Source organism: Cebus imitator, unplaced genomic scaffold, assembly GCF_001604975.1.
Source record: "Cebus imitator isolate Cc_AM_T3 unplaced genomic scaffold, Cebus_imitator-1.0 Scaffold276, whole genome shotgun sequence".
Taxonomy (NCBI): domain Eukaryota; kingdom Metazoa; phylum Chordata; class Mammalia; order Primates; family Cebidae; genus Cebus; species Cebus imitator.
In genome coordinates, this window is record NW_016107591.1 from 2,723,613 (window position 1) to 2,739,106 (window position 15,494).

Below are 15,494 nucleotides of genomic sequence, written 5' to 3' on the forward strand. Positions count from 1 at the left end.
GAAAGAAAGAAAGAAAGAAAGAAAGAAAGAAAGAAAGAAAGGAAGGAAGGAAGGAAGGAAGGAAGGAAGGAAGGAAGGAAGGAAGGAAGGAAGGAAGGAAGGAAGGAAGGAAGGAAGGAAGAAAGAAAGGGAAAAGAAATCAAGGAAGGAAGGAAAGAGGAATCTCTGTCTGAAATCTCTATCTGAAGTTGTTTGAAACAGTGGTCTCCAAGTGAAGGTGGTCTTCCCAGCGCATCAGGTGCAGCCTCACCACAGCACAGTGCCTAAGATGTAGTAAGTGTTTAGTAATGAGAAAGTTCAAACATGTGAAGATGAAATAATCAGCTAAAGGATGGATGAATACATTATCACAAAAAAATCTAAAGATCTTTTTCCTGATTGCGAGTCTGAAAGATAGGAAAATGAAGGGCTCATACAGGATTCCAAATAGACTTCTCAACAAACCTACACACATTTGGGATATCACACTTCAGTGGTGGTGTTTTGAGAAGCATTGCTTCCTACACCTGCAAATTCAAAGATGGGCTGACATTTCTAGACACGGAAATGAGACACAAGATCAGATTCTTAATGTGAAAAGTTAGGTACATCAATTTTGGGGCTCCCGAGGCCAAGCAGGCAGCATAAAAACATTTTGCCAATTTGTTTCTTCACCCCTCCACCTCTTCTAAAGGTAGTAATAAATATATAAGGATATCCTTTGCTTTTCAAAGCTCAGTTTTTCTTAACAATTCTCCAAAATCCTCGTGCAGCTGTATACATGCAGGGCTATGTTGCTGGACTTGTAGGTAGGCCGTCTTGTTAGTAAAAGTGCATCACCTTGTTCCACTTATCCCTTCTTTGTGAATTGTGGCCTTGGCAATACTCAACTTCCTGTAAACCTCATTTCCCATAGTAGGGAGTGGTAGAGGAGAGGAGACGAGCTTCTAAAGCTGATCATATAATACACTGACCCATTTTTATTAGTTTTCACATCTAAGGAGTTTCTCAAGTTGGAAAAGCCACTTTTTTGTAGCAATTAACTGAGTAATCTCCCAAAATGAATGCTAAGTTAAAAGGAGAAACACTTTTAGTTAAATTTATTCTGTCTTTGAAGTAGAGGAGGAGTGGGGATAGGGAATAATGAACCAGGGAAAGTAGAAAAGCAGCAGGGATGGAAACAGAAGTAGCAGAGAAGCAGGGATTAAAAAGAAAAAAAAAGCTATACTGAACTCAAGAAGCACAGGTGGTCAAAAGCAAGTAAGTCATCACAGTTCATTGCTAGACCCGTCTGCTTTCTAGGTATTGCCGTAGATTTATGCTCAATTTGCTAGAAAGCAGTAGATAACATACAACCTAAGTTAACTTTATTTTAGCCGTCAAATGATTTAGAATTACAACATAACAAATAGAAGGATTCAAGTGTGGATATCTTTCCTCATAGATAAGAATTATAATTAAAGGAACAAATACAGGTAGCGCTCAGCACATGAATCTAGCATAACAACTATAGTAAATGAGTAATTTTTCACATCTATATATAATTGTATACTTAGCATATTATTTGATTTTTTAGGTATATGTATGGAGAACATCTTAAATCACATGCTAACTACTAAAAATATCTTCTGTAAACTTAATTTATATGCTTTCTTTCCTGTATGCTAAAATTGGTTACAAATCTACTTTTTTCAAGTGGATGGTTAATACTTTAAAATTTTTCTTACAATGAAGGTAATTAAAGATCACTTTCATACAAGGCTGATTAACAGAAGCCAAAAACTAAGAAAGAAATATAAATAAAACATTACATAATTACATTTGGATAAATGATATACATCTGTAATTTTAATGAAAAATTTATATCACTGAAGGTTTATAAAACATCTCTTAATCAGAGAAAACCACTATACTGTGTAAATATATACATACAGAATTCTAAAATGATAAAATAGTTACTCATTTTTCAAGATATTCTTTCCAATTCATATTTTATAGAGCAAAATACACAGCCATAAAAAACCATGAGTTCGTGTCCTTTGTAGGGACTTGGATGAATCTGGAAACCGTCATTCTCAGTAAACTGACACAAGAACAGAAAACCAAACACCGCATGTTCTTACTCACAGGCAGGTGTTGAACAATGAGAACACGGGGACTCAGGGAGAGGAGCATCAAACACTGAGGGCAATTGGGGTGGGGGTTAGGGGAGGGACAGCAGGGGTTGGGGAGGGTGGGGAGGGATAAAATGGGGAGAAATGCCAGATATAGTCAAAGGGGGGATAGAGGCAACATACCACCTGATTATGTATGCACCTATGCAACAACCCTGCATGACGTGAACATGTACCCCAGAACCTAAAGTAAAATGTAAAATATATATATACTCAACTCAAAATATATACATATATATATATATATATATATATATATATATATGTATTTTTTTAAGTGATTAGGATACATATCTTCAAATCCATAATCTAAATAGAATTTTCAGTCTGGGTTAGAATGTCCTCACACTCTTTCTATATAGGCCTTTTACTTATGTTTTCTTGCAATTTAGGAAGAGTACAATTTATGATCATTGAAATATAAATGTAAGACATATGTAAGTGGCATTTTTACTCTGAAATGACATTTTGTTATTTCCTGAATGTGTGTTTAAAAAATTTATTCAATGTAAGACTTCAACAGACATAGTTTAGTCTTAGGTGTATAGAATAATTTTGTGTCCATGTTTAATAAAGGGTTTCAGTGATTCCAAAGCAAATGCTTTATCTGTCAACTAATAAACTTGCATGCCTAATGGGTCTGGGAAGAGCAAAAGGTCTATGGTGGCAACATTTTTCAAAGTAAACTGTTATGTGACCGTGCTACTGAATCTGCTATGGAATCCCACCTCTCTCTTGTCTTCATTCTGTCATTTGGTCTCTGTAGGTTTCAACATTAATCTTCGGGTATAAATGCTTATGAATTCCCGGTAGCTTGCTGACACATGCTTATTTCAAAATATTCTATTGGAACAGTTCTCTTCTTAATTTTCTAAAATAACAAATGATTTCCAAAGTTTAAACTTACTTTCCTATTTAAATAAAATAATCTGACATAGTTAGCTATTGAGAAACCAAGTTTAACACAGGTCATAGGTCCAAAGTTGTGAAGGGAAGATATATCACACATATTTATATGACCTAGCTGTCTATATATAGAGAGATTTATAAATATGAACAGACTATTGATAAAAACTCTCCATTTTAATGTGCTGAAATAATCTTATAATATTTTTAAAGAGTATTTTATTATTGATATTCACCATTTGTATTTTAATAGAACTTTCTATTTTAAACTAAAATTAATTATAGTTATAAAAATAGTTACTGATCTTTCAATATATCCTTTCAAATTCAGATTTTATAGAGCAAAATATTATTTTTAAGTGGTTAGAATACATTTCTTTAAATCCATAATCTAAGTAGAATTTTCAATCTGGGTCAGCATGTTCTCACACTTTTTCTATATAGGCCTTTTACACACAATTTCTTGTAATTTAGGAAGATTACAATTTATGATCATTAAGATATAAATACAAGACATACATAAGTGACATTTTTACTGTGAAATAACATTCTGTTATTTCCTGAATGTGTGTTTTAAAACATATTCAAGGTAAGACTTCAACAGACAGAGTTTAGTTTATTTGTTTATTCTAAGTTAAATAATAGTCTCCATTCTTAGTGATTGTATCAGAAATCTTATTCTAAACTAAATAAAAAAGACAGATAAATATTATTTGTATAAATAAGTATACATATCATTATTATAGTAAGTTAATTATTTAATTTTGGGAAAATTATGTATTGACCGAAATATAAATCTCAATCTTATTTAATGCTATTGTGCTGAATTCAAACCATATCTAATATGTTACATCATCTAGATAAACTGGCAATACTTAGGGGAGACAGAAAACTATTTTCTCTCTTCCAACAGTTGAACCTATTCCAATCCCTGCTTAATACACGTGTAAATGCTTTATTAAGTTGTAACATAAATAAGTTGTGACATTAAGCTAGAAGGAGTGGTAATAATAAAATACTTCTCTTCATTGTTTTATGAATTACTGTATATTGCATATTAGAAAAAAGCAATACTATTTAATCTTTGTATCATATTTTTAATATAAAGTAAATATACAATCAAGCAAATTGTTAATTTATCTAGAAATACAACAAATATTTAAGAGCCTATTGACTCTTAGGGAAAATAGCCAAATTTATAATTAAAAATTTTATTTTATAATGTGTTTGCTTTGTATTATACTTGACAAATGTAAAACTGTAAGAAATTTATTTCCTGATAATAATTATCTACTTTTTATATAAGCATAGTTTGAAATAGCATTGTCTTCTACTTTATATAACAGTTTTCTTATCTACTGTAAAAGTGGGTAAAAAGATTCTATTTTTTGTGAGGTGTTCAAGAATTGTGAACACTCAATAAAGAATAATTATTTCCAGATACAATTGAAAAAATATTTTAATTTTCCCTATTAAAAAATTACCCAAGTCAACCACAGTATATAGAGTATAATTGAGTTTAAAATTTTCCCAAAATTAAAAATGTTCAAATGATATTTTATAATTTGTCATAATGTAATTAAAATTGTCTAATAAAAGTTATTTTCATTACTCATGTTACACCCCTGTAATAAATATTAAAATTAATTTATGTGAATATTGAATGCTCACAATTTTTGAATTAACTGGTTGTGCTTTCTTTGTTTTCCATATGTATTCTGGATGCACACACACACAAACACACAGACATAGCTACAGCTACAGATATACAGAAATAGGAATGAAGACACAGATATACGTAGATATACAGATAACAATATAAAGTTATAGATAGATAGATGGATAGATAGATAGACACATAGTTGTTACTCTGGAATTTGAGCTAAGTTTTCTCTTAATTTCTGCTAAGTTTTCTTAAGCTGTTAAGTTTTCCGTAATGGGAAATCATTACATTTCCTCTGTGGCTTAATTATCCTTAACATTTTTAAAAATAAATTTCTTATGTGTTCTTTATATTATGGAGTATTTATAACATATAGACATGAATATTTTAAAACATTTCTAGAAATTATGTACTATTACTACAGTAAACTGCTTTGGTAGAAAAAAAAATACATTTTAGAATTGGTTGATTGGTGAAAACTCCCTTAGAAAACTTTTAAGGCTGATTTCCCAATTTTATAAAAGCAGTATATTTTATATCATGTCCTTTGACCCAGGAAGTGAATTACTATTCCTCATTTGCCTGGATTACACTTTGTTATATGCATTATTTGTTGTCTCCCCTGTTAGACAGCTTCCTGTGTATATCATTTTTTTTTTGTACGACTTTCCAAAGAGCCTCTTTTACAAAATATGAGGAAAGAGTCTATTATGCTTTGGAAACTGTATTAATAATATATAAAGTATGTTAAGTGCAGCATATTCTAACATAAATTCTATTAGATATATGTTTCTTCCAATATTCAACACATTAATGACCATGTTAAATCTTTTATATTGAAATTTAAATAATAACTATTAGTTATTACTATTTCCCTTGTAAACTGAGTTAGTGTTTGGAGTAGAAATTAAAATGAAGTCATCCACACTCTTCAGAATTGTAGAGCCAATTTCAAAATCTGATATGAGAGGCTGGGTTTTTAATCCATATTTCTGAAACAATCATATGCTCTGGTGTTTCATCGATCAATTAGAGAGATCAAAGATTATCTTGCTAATCAAAAGAAATGGAAGCTATAGAAGAACACTAATTTCTCCTGCAATTGGTTTATAATTTGCTAAATTAATAGGATGGGGAAAAAAAACTCAGAAAAACCTTGAATGTAACTTTAAGAAAATATTCAGCTCTTTTCTTTCTTTCTTTTTTAACCTCTCTTCCTAAAATATAAATAAATAATACATCTCTCTTTCTGTCTCTCTCTCTCTCTCTCTCTCTCTCACACACACACACACACACACAACACACACACACATATACACAGACACTCACACAGAGCATCTGGCCACAACACCCCATGATGTTTCCACTTTCCAGTCATAGCCAATGAGAGCCATTATAATGACTTTTATATTTGGAGAGGTGTTTCTTGGAAGTGTTAGTATGAAATCTCTTGGTCAGGCTCCAGAGAGCCTGCTTTTTTTCAGGCACTTTGCATTTGTACTGTGGCTAGAAGACCATGCCTTATAAGTGCTAAATTTAGGAATAAGTGCATTAACATGTTAGGGCTATTATGGAAATGTATAAGAGTGCTATAAAGACATTTTCCTCACTGTACACTCCTTACCATATTTTAATAATGAGGATAATTGTACTTCCAGGTAGAAAATGAAATGACTCATAAGAGAAATAAAAAAAAAAACTTTTTTAGATTATTTATAACAATCCAGAATTGTTTTCAATAATATCTATCTATCTATCTATCTATCTATCTATCTATCTATCTATCTTCTATGTATTTCTCTATCAATCCATCATCTATGTGTATATCTATCATCTATCTATGTCTGTCTGCCATCTATCTTTATGTATTTTTCTATATTTCTAATTTGAAGTTCATGACAATATACATTTCTACACAATATTGACTATATATATATATATATATATATATATATATATAAAACTTGACAGTCTTGGTTGTGTAAGCTGACCTTTCTAAATCTCTGCTTTTTTATGTGTAAAATTAGTGATGGAGAGAGTTAAAATTACTTTTGTAAAGTTCCAAAATTTTATGTAAACACCTAAATAAGGTAATGTCTTGGGTATTGACATCTATTTGAAGTATCTTTAAAAAGACAACTGTTTCTGAAAACAAATATGCAAGATACAGAGAAAGAAATTGCTTTATCTTACGAAGCATGCTTTATGGTTCTACAATAAAAATGATCGTATTTATAAATTTAGCATCAGGTAAAAACAAACAAGGCTCATTTTAAATCAATGTCCTTTTGATCCTATTTTGCACGCTTTCTTCTTCCTTAAGAAAATTCAACTTTAAGCAGATCATTTACAAGGTAAAATACCCAAGAAACTAACTAGAGGTTTTTTTACAAAAAATCTCACTATGAACCAAAATTACTCTGTGTTAATATTGCTATTGACTTGTGTGTGTATGTGTGTGTGTGTCCTTGAAGTCAAAAGTGGTATATTGAACACTTTTTAAGGTATCATTTTTTTTCTAATCCAAGATTATTTGCACATCATATTTAACTGTGCCTTGGGGTGAACAAATTAGTCTTAAAGAATGTAGCAAATTAATGATAAGTTATAGTGAAACATCTGCATTAATGTTGAATAATTATCTATCTAGGCTGTTTACTTTCATAGAGAACAAGTTACAGCCAATGTTTATTCATGACACATTCACATATATTTTTTAAATTAACTTTCAACTTAATTTATACTTTCTCTCATACTATATGTTGCCACATTAATTGCATATCCTATATTACATAATTGGTAGGCACTCTCTAAAGCATTCTTATTAACTACACCCATATATTGCAGAAATATTGTGGGAAAGGGGCATATGCTTGATATCACTATTGATACCTAAATAGAGCTAAGCTAGTGAAATAAAAAAAAAAATCCAATTAACTTTACTTTAAAAATCTTGCATGGTGACTGTACCCTGAAAGGGACACTGCATTGGCTAAGCTTGGCATGTATAGGGGTTACAGGAAAACACCAGAAGAAATCCCTCCATGCCAGGTGATGTTCAGATGAGCTCCTGATTCAACACATGATTTATCAAGTTGAGCAACACAATATTTAAAAGAGCAGTTTCAAGATCCACTTTGATATTGTGATCTTTTTAAAGACAGGCAGTGGTATAAGACATTTTTATTTCCATTATGCAATGAACGCAAGAACAGTATCATAATTCTGTAAACCATGTCAAATGTTTTTAAAACTATCAAATACTGTAATAAAAGAAAAAATTTTTTATTCTAGAAAAATTGTCTCATAAGACTATTGTTTTTATTAGTACTATCAAATCTATCTGACTTAAATTTAGTTAATTACTCTTAAATTCATAGTACTCTAGGCTTTCTCTAAAGTATTTTTTATTTATTTCCAGAATTAAATTTTGTCATAATTTATTTTACATCAAAACTATTTTACATTTTTTTTTTCATTTTTCAAAACACATATAGGGATGATGGTATTTCAACATGTCAGCATATATCTATTAAGTGCATATAATTATTTATGTACTCTTCATTTGAAAAAACTTTAGTTGAGCCCATAACATGCTTGGTGACAAGACTACAAACACATGCTATTTATGTTACGTTCAAGTTCTTTGGTGCTACGTGTTGTAATAGCATGTTATTTCATCTTCCTTATCTTTAAAAAGATCTGTTTTAAACCTGGATTAGTCAGTTTTACAGTTGCAAAAATGTATCTCATAACTGACATAGCATTGCCTAGGCAATGATGTAGTGTCTGAATCTGAAAAATAGGATACACCTTCTATAGAATGTAGGAGGAGGTTTTTCACAAAATTTGAGAACCTTGAATAATCAAATTCATCTTAACCAACTGTGACTAAAGATGGGTAACGCTTCTAAATTCAGAGATAAAGCAAAGGGAGCCCAAGGAAGATTCCCTACTGTTTGCAAAAGTTACCACGTTTTCTGATTTACAAAATCATTCCTTCTCCATGCTACAAAGATTTTAGAAAGCTTGTGAAAAAATCATTAGGAATTTCATATATCTGTAACATAAAATATAAAATGACAATACATCTCCCGGATAAACCACGAATTTCTCCTCAAATCTGAAGTTCATTACATTCTCATCAAAAGTTGATGATACAAATAAATGTAAACTTATTTACTACAGTTAATAACTTTCTTTTTATTACCCTGTTATTATTTAAACCAGATTATGAGAATTTCACCCTGGTAACAGTTTCTAACTATCAATACTAAAAAATTTTGATGACCTTATAGATAAAATCAAGGCTTTTTTGAGAGGAGAATGCTTGCAAAAATTTATTTGATGTGAATGGTGATCTTGAGCATGCAATGGAAAACACAATAAAACAATGTTCCACCAAATCAATGCATTTCCCACATCACTTAAAATTTTGTAAATGCCAATTTTGGCTTAGAAACACTATCCCTCTCCTGTGGCTTTCATCTAGTCTTCATTATATTAAGACACATTTGCCTACAATAATGGAAAGCAATTATAACTAACAGACATATACATTCAGAGTGCCAACCTGAGTGAGAGCCACAAATCTGTGAAGAAAGCTCTCTTACCAGGTAAAGTGATCACCTTAATCCTGACATCCAATATGCATCTGTGGCATTTTTACTATTCATATTTTATTTCATTTATAATATTGAAAATAAAGAAAGCATTTCTTGTTCAATTATGAATTAAAATGCCCTTATTTTTGACATTTTTGACTCAAATAATTTAAACAAAAGCTATGAGAAGACCAGCATCCATTTCAAATTAATATAATATTCATATACATGAACACACAAATATGTGAGTAATTGAAAGCCACCATGATCAACTGATAGAATTTTAAGTTTAGTTTTATTTTTACAACAATATTCCAGATGCACATTTGAGGACTACATAAAGAGCTTGAGTAGGTATCAGCTTTGTAAAAGTAAAATAAGAAGCAAATGTTGCAAGTTTTCTCACTGAGCGTATAAACATTTTATTCAAATACTATAAAATGTATTCTTACGTGCTTCCAAATGTTGAGAGGGAGAGAGAGAGAGCAAAATATAGCAACTAGGAGAAAAGCAATATTTGTACTACTTCATTATAAGAAAGCAAAAACTGAAGAGCATATATTGTCAAGCAAAGTAAATAACACTTACCTTGCTTAACAATGGAACGGAGTTTAGCACTACTCAGCACTGACAATTCCGTTGTTCCTTCTGTCTCGGTCCTTCTCCTCTCTTTTTATAGTATCTTCACAGCTGAATCTTCATGCATCTCAGTGTGGCTTTCTCTTCGAGCATCACTTTTAACTCAGACAGGCAGGAAGCTGAAGCCAAAGGAACTCTCTATCTGATTGGTTTCCATTCAGCGTTTCTGATTAATAAGAGACGTCCCTCAAATAGGAAGATACTGCCGCTGATGGCGCTGCAGGGCTCCAGGTTTGGGCTTGGGGGAGTGAAGACCTCTTTGGGCACAGTGATTTGAAAGCGAATGAAGTGGGAGGACTCAGAAAGGAGGGCTTTGTCAAAGTCCCCACATAAGAGAAAACAACCCCGCGTTTTTAGTCCCGGTTAATCAGCTCTCCTTAATCTGTTTGCAATTGGGAGAGAGAGGTCACAGCATGTCTGTAACCTGTAAATCATCTGTAGAAAACATATATCACAGGGAGAGTGCTGTTGCTCAAAAGGAATTTTGTGTATGGTTTCTGCAGAATTTACTACTACCTATTTCAATTCAGTGTCAAAATGTCAAGTTTAAGAATAAGAAAAGAAAAATCCAGATAATATTTATCTTTGATAACCACGTATTTTTTCTCTGTGCCTTTATGAGTTTATAATCTAAAATAATCCTTTAGAAACATTGTTAAACATCTAAACATTAATGATTGACATATTTGTTTTCAGTAAAGGTAATGATTTTAAGTATAATTTTATATTTCTAGAACGACTTTGCCTTTTACTTGATAATGCAATTGAATGAGTTTCATCTTCCCTGGAAATAACCAGAAATATTGGTGACCACAGCCACATCACAAAAACTACATGATCCACCTGTTAGAATCCCTGTCGTACATTGCACAACTCTTAGAGAGGGTAAACCAAAGCAAGAGTCAAACGCTGCTTCAGAGAGAAGTCTCTTTAGTACTTCTGGAAATGGCACAATAAGAAAGCTATTGATTAGTAGATAAATCCTTCTGAAAAGAAGTTCTAGTAATAGTTGTATGAAATGCACGGTGGGAATATGGTTCACTTTATAACGGCTCGTTAAGTCACAGTAAGTAAATAGCTTAAGTGTGAAAAAATATCAATATCCTATTTAATGCTTCAAAGGAAAAATGACAATGGAAAAAACAACTCCACTTCTTTTTTCCCCCAATGGTAAAGCTTATTTATGAAGTATAGATAATAGAGGTACCTATCTGAGACTTGTGCTTTATGAAAATTCATTTCTTGAAAAGGAAAACAAATGTTTAAAAAAATACAATTTTACATATCCCCAAATAAAATGTGACACTACTACCGCGTGGTGATTGAACATGGAGTGAACGGCTTTTAAATACTTCTGTGTTTGAAGTGTAGGAGGTGGGCAAAAGAGGGAACTTTGTTTTGTTCATCCATAAAAAAAGAAAAAGAAGGAAGAATTTAAGCCTGATGCATATTCCCAGGGCTAGATAGATTTCAAGTGGTTAAGACAGCTTGGTGAATTCTTCATGGAGGCTAAGACTGTTTTCTTGAGGCAAAGAAACTTAATTTAAAATTCACAGGCTCCTTTAGACTTATGTCTCTGGGTCTACTTTCTCCTTTAAATAAAACTACATATTATAGAAGCCTCTTTATTAATGTTGAGATAAAGTAATGTATGTAAAGTGGGAAAAAGGAACCAAACAAAATATTTGATCATAGTTTAAGGTAAATATTCACAAATAAAAGATTTAAATCCCTAATGTGGCATATATTTTGTTTCCCACTGAAATCCATCTGTGGGAAAAGACTGTTTTGTGTGAAATCCACAATTCAACAGAGGAGTCTAAATCCTGATTTGAAGTTATTTTTACTACTCTGAAGAAAGGAGGAAAAAAAAGGGGTTGCCAAGTGAAAGGTCTTCTACCTTTTTCATTTGGTATGGAACTGGCATTTGAAAACAAAGGACTTAAACTTTGGAATTCACAAAAATTCTTTTATATCACGTGTATAGCTACTTGTAAATTTTCAAATGTGAGTAGCGTTCTATATCACATGAAAACAACTCTTCATCATTGCAGTAATATATATGAATATTTAGCAAACATGTTTGTACAAAACTATTAGTCATTATAGTAGCAGACTCTATGCCCTCCTTTTGTGTATTTAAACATAAAAAAATTATTAACAGTAAATGTAAAATATTATGTGAAATATTCAATATTAGCCTGAGTTCACTTTTTCTTAATTATTTGGAGTAGTGAATGTACTACCTCATTGTGAAAAAAAATTATATGGATATTTTTCTTTTCCTCTTCTTTGAACATAATGCATTCTCATACTTAAGGACTCCATCTATTTAGTGCTGTTCAAAAAGATGGATAGATCACGCCGAATATAAAACTTCATCTTTTTTTGCATTTTATGATTATAAATATATTCTATTGTATAATGATAATTTCACAAATTGTTGAGAAAGAAAAACTAAAAAAATAGACACAAAGCCAGTTTATCTTGTACTGTAATAAAAAATAAACTTTGTAGTCAAGTGAGTTTTTAAGCTTACAATTAGTTCTTCAGTCTTCACACAGTCCTATAAAGACATATTTATGGTATTGCACTAGGAAAATCTTGAGACAGAAGCTCCCTGTGCTATGATACCACTCATAGGAACACCCTGGAATTTAAGACCACCCTCTGCTCTTGGTAACACACATTCACACCTTTCTAACTAAAACTGAAATGCTTTGCTCAATAGCTATTGAATGTCACTACTATAAATATCCCTTTCCAGTCCTCAGCACCAAGGACTTGCTCCTGCGACCTGAAGATTAAACTATACTTAAGAATCAAGCAAAAATGATAAATTCCCTTCTTTTCTCTAGCAAGCCATTGATATTAATCCCATCATTGTTTACATTTGATCTTTTATCAGGTTTTCTCAGAAGTTTAAGCTTCTCCAGTCATCTACCACGACCATAATTCTAAATACTCTGTGGCTTGAAATATCCTAGGATCTTATTGAAATACCTTCAGTCCAATTATCCCCATTGGTGGCCCTCAGTGTGACACTACAAAACCCTTTGACTCCTTCAACTTTTCTTTGAACATTCTCTTCAGCTCTCTGTTCTAACTCAAAGCTGGCTGTTGTCTAAAGATTCTTTTTATTTTTTATTTCTCAAAAGAAAAATGATACTAATTCTCAGAGCCATGTACAACAGGGCCCGGAGCTGGAATAGATGATCTTCTGTCTTGCCATTGCCGAGGCACTTTTCTTCCATCTTTTCTCCATGCTTTCCATCAGCTTATTTCTTGTTTAACTCTACTTGGCAAAATCATTTCAAGACCAAATCGTTACTCCTTTTCATTCATTGAAACTGAATACCTGTGTTAACCTCTTATTATTTTTATTATGTTTTATTATTTTGTTTTAAAATTCTGACTGTCCTCCTACTTAAGAAGTTTAGCAGCCACTTACATGATCTTCAATGATACACCCACCCCTTCCTTGCCTTCACTTTCTCATTCCCAATAATCATTTCTTCCTCTCCATTCCAGTTTGCAACCTTATGGCCACACCCTATTAAGTAGAGAAAAAAAAAATTCTTTTTCTTCTGAGCAACCATATGGGTTTTCTCCATTCCGTGCCTCAAGGTGGACTAACAACGAATTGATTCAGTAGAACTGAACTAGGTAAGTGTGAAAGGCTATTCAGTTTCTACTTGTCTTTTATGACTGGCAAATGGATTCCTTCAGAGGACAAAATCAGAGGGAAGAATGTTCATTTTGTCGTGCTGCCCTTATCTCGATCAGACAGATCAAAGGATTTGGTACCTTCTGCTCTCTCCTAGAAAAGAGATTCTCTTCAAGAGCATTTTCTGTGTACCTAGCCCAAGCACTCCTTTCTGTGAGATGGAGAAAGTAACTAAGGAACTAAAAGCATTATATTGATTTTCTCTGTTACTTTTTTTTCCAGATAAACTTTGCTTTAAATTTATCCTGTGTGTCATAATTATGCTTGTTCCTGACCTTAATACCCAGACTTTTAATTAGCAAAACCAGTATGACTTCTAAAATATGCTTTTTCAAATATCCTAGTTTTGCTCTGATCTTTACAATTAAGTCTTTCTCTCTGTGATCCGATGCCAGCTATTCTTCCTTCCTTTAGGCCCTGCCATTGAATCGACAGTTCTTCTTCTTCTTCTTCTTCTTCTTCTTCTTCTTCTTCTTCTTCTTCTTCTTCTTCTTCTTCTTCTTCTTCTTCTTCTTCTTTTTTTTTTTTAATATTTGTCATCTCTCTGAGATCTCCTTTCTTTCTCTGCTTACTTAGGTTTTTCCCGAAACCCATGATCAAAATCACACTCTTACATAGTGTCTGGTTTTGCTGTCACTCTGTGATTGCGTGAGTATGCATTTTTTTTTTTTTTTTTTTTAGTAAAAAGATAAAGGAAAGGGGGCTACCTGTGGTATTTGTAGCAATAAAATATGGAGCAGGGATGGAATCTAGGATGCTTGGAATCTTGTTTTATGGGGTGATGTGTATACCAGTAATGCAGCAACAGCAGAACTTTGGTATCGGAGTTTCTTTCTCATCTGCTCTTTTTTCTTCATTGTTCAAGAAGCTTCAACATATTCCAGGCCTTATCTTGAAGATGAATGTTCAGGAAGTTCAAAACATCCTTGAAATCTATACTTGCATGTGCATAAACTATGCAGAATATGGATGGCTTATAATAGTGACCCTACAGTTTTTAAAATTCCTCTTACAGTTAGGCTCATCTCCTGCATACAACTCTCGACATTACTATTATTACCCTACCATGACTGTGACTAATGCCGCCACCACTAATAGTCATAATAGCACTAATCATAATAATAGCAAAGGCTTTACTTCACTGTATACTTATGAGGGACTGTGTTAAGAAAATTGCCTGTGTTTCAAAAGCAGAAATTACCCAGCGCCATACTTCCATCCATGCCCACATCTAGGGACCAGAGGGGTTTCAAATGTAAAGTTCTTTAATTTTCCCGTGCACAGGCTTGATAGAAATTCCAGGTGAACTTCTTTTGTTCAGAAAGCCCCTCAAAAGCCCTGGGAGGAGAGACTCTGTTGTGGGCCCAAGCAACCAATCCAGGATCAGAGTCGAAGATCAATCACTCCACAGGAAGTTTGAAAGGACTCCTCTCATTGGACAAGAACAAGAATGAGGAGGGAATAACTCCGTTGTTAAAATCCCCCTGTTCCCTTACCTATAGGATTTCCTTCTCTGGGATCCCCTACCGTGGCAAGGTAAGAACTGTCTCTCCCTCTCTTCCTATACGGATATCCCATTCGGATACCCCTCCCAGGGCAATGTGGGAGCTCTCTCTCCTTCTCTCTCTCTGCCTAATACATCGCTTTCTGCTAAACTCTTTGGGTCTGATATTAACTTGAACGGTAAGCTGACCATGCCACCAGGCCCTTCCCCCATTCCTGGGGCCTGTGAGCCCAAGAACCTGGACACACCTGATGAGCACCGGGAGGGAGCTGAGCCCCCGTCCTCCTGCCACCTGGTT

General features: G+C 32.9%; 1 protein-coding gene across 1 annotated transcript in view; it reads right to left on the reverse strand.

The window, feature by feature from the left end:
• Nucleotides 1–10,224, reverse strand: part of CDH9 (cadherin 9) — a 159,607-nt gene extending 149,383 nt beyond the window's left edge. The window contains exon 1 of the mRNA XM_017501017.2: nucleotides 9,915–10,224. The gene's annotated coding sequence lies outside the window, so the exon portion shown is untranslated. The remainder of the gene's footprint in view (nucleotides 1–9,914) is intronic.
• Between the last annotated feature and the right edge of the window lie 5,270 nt (nucleotides 10,225–15,494).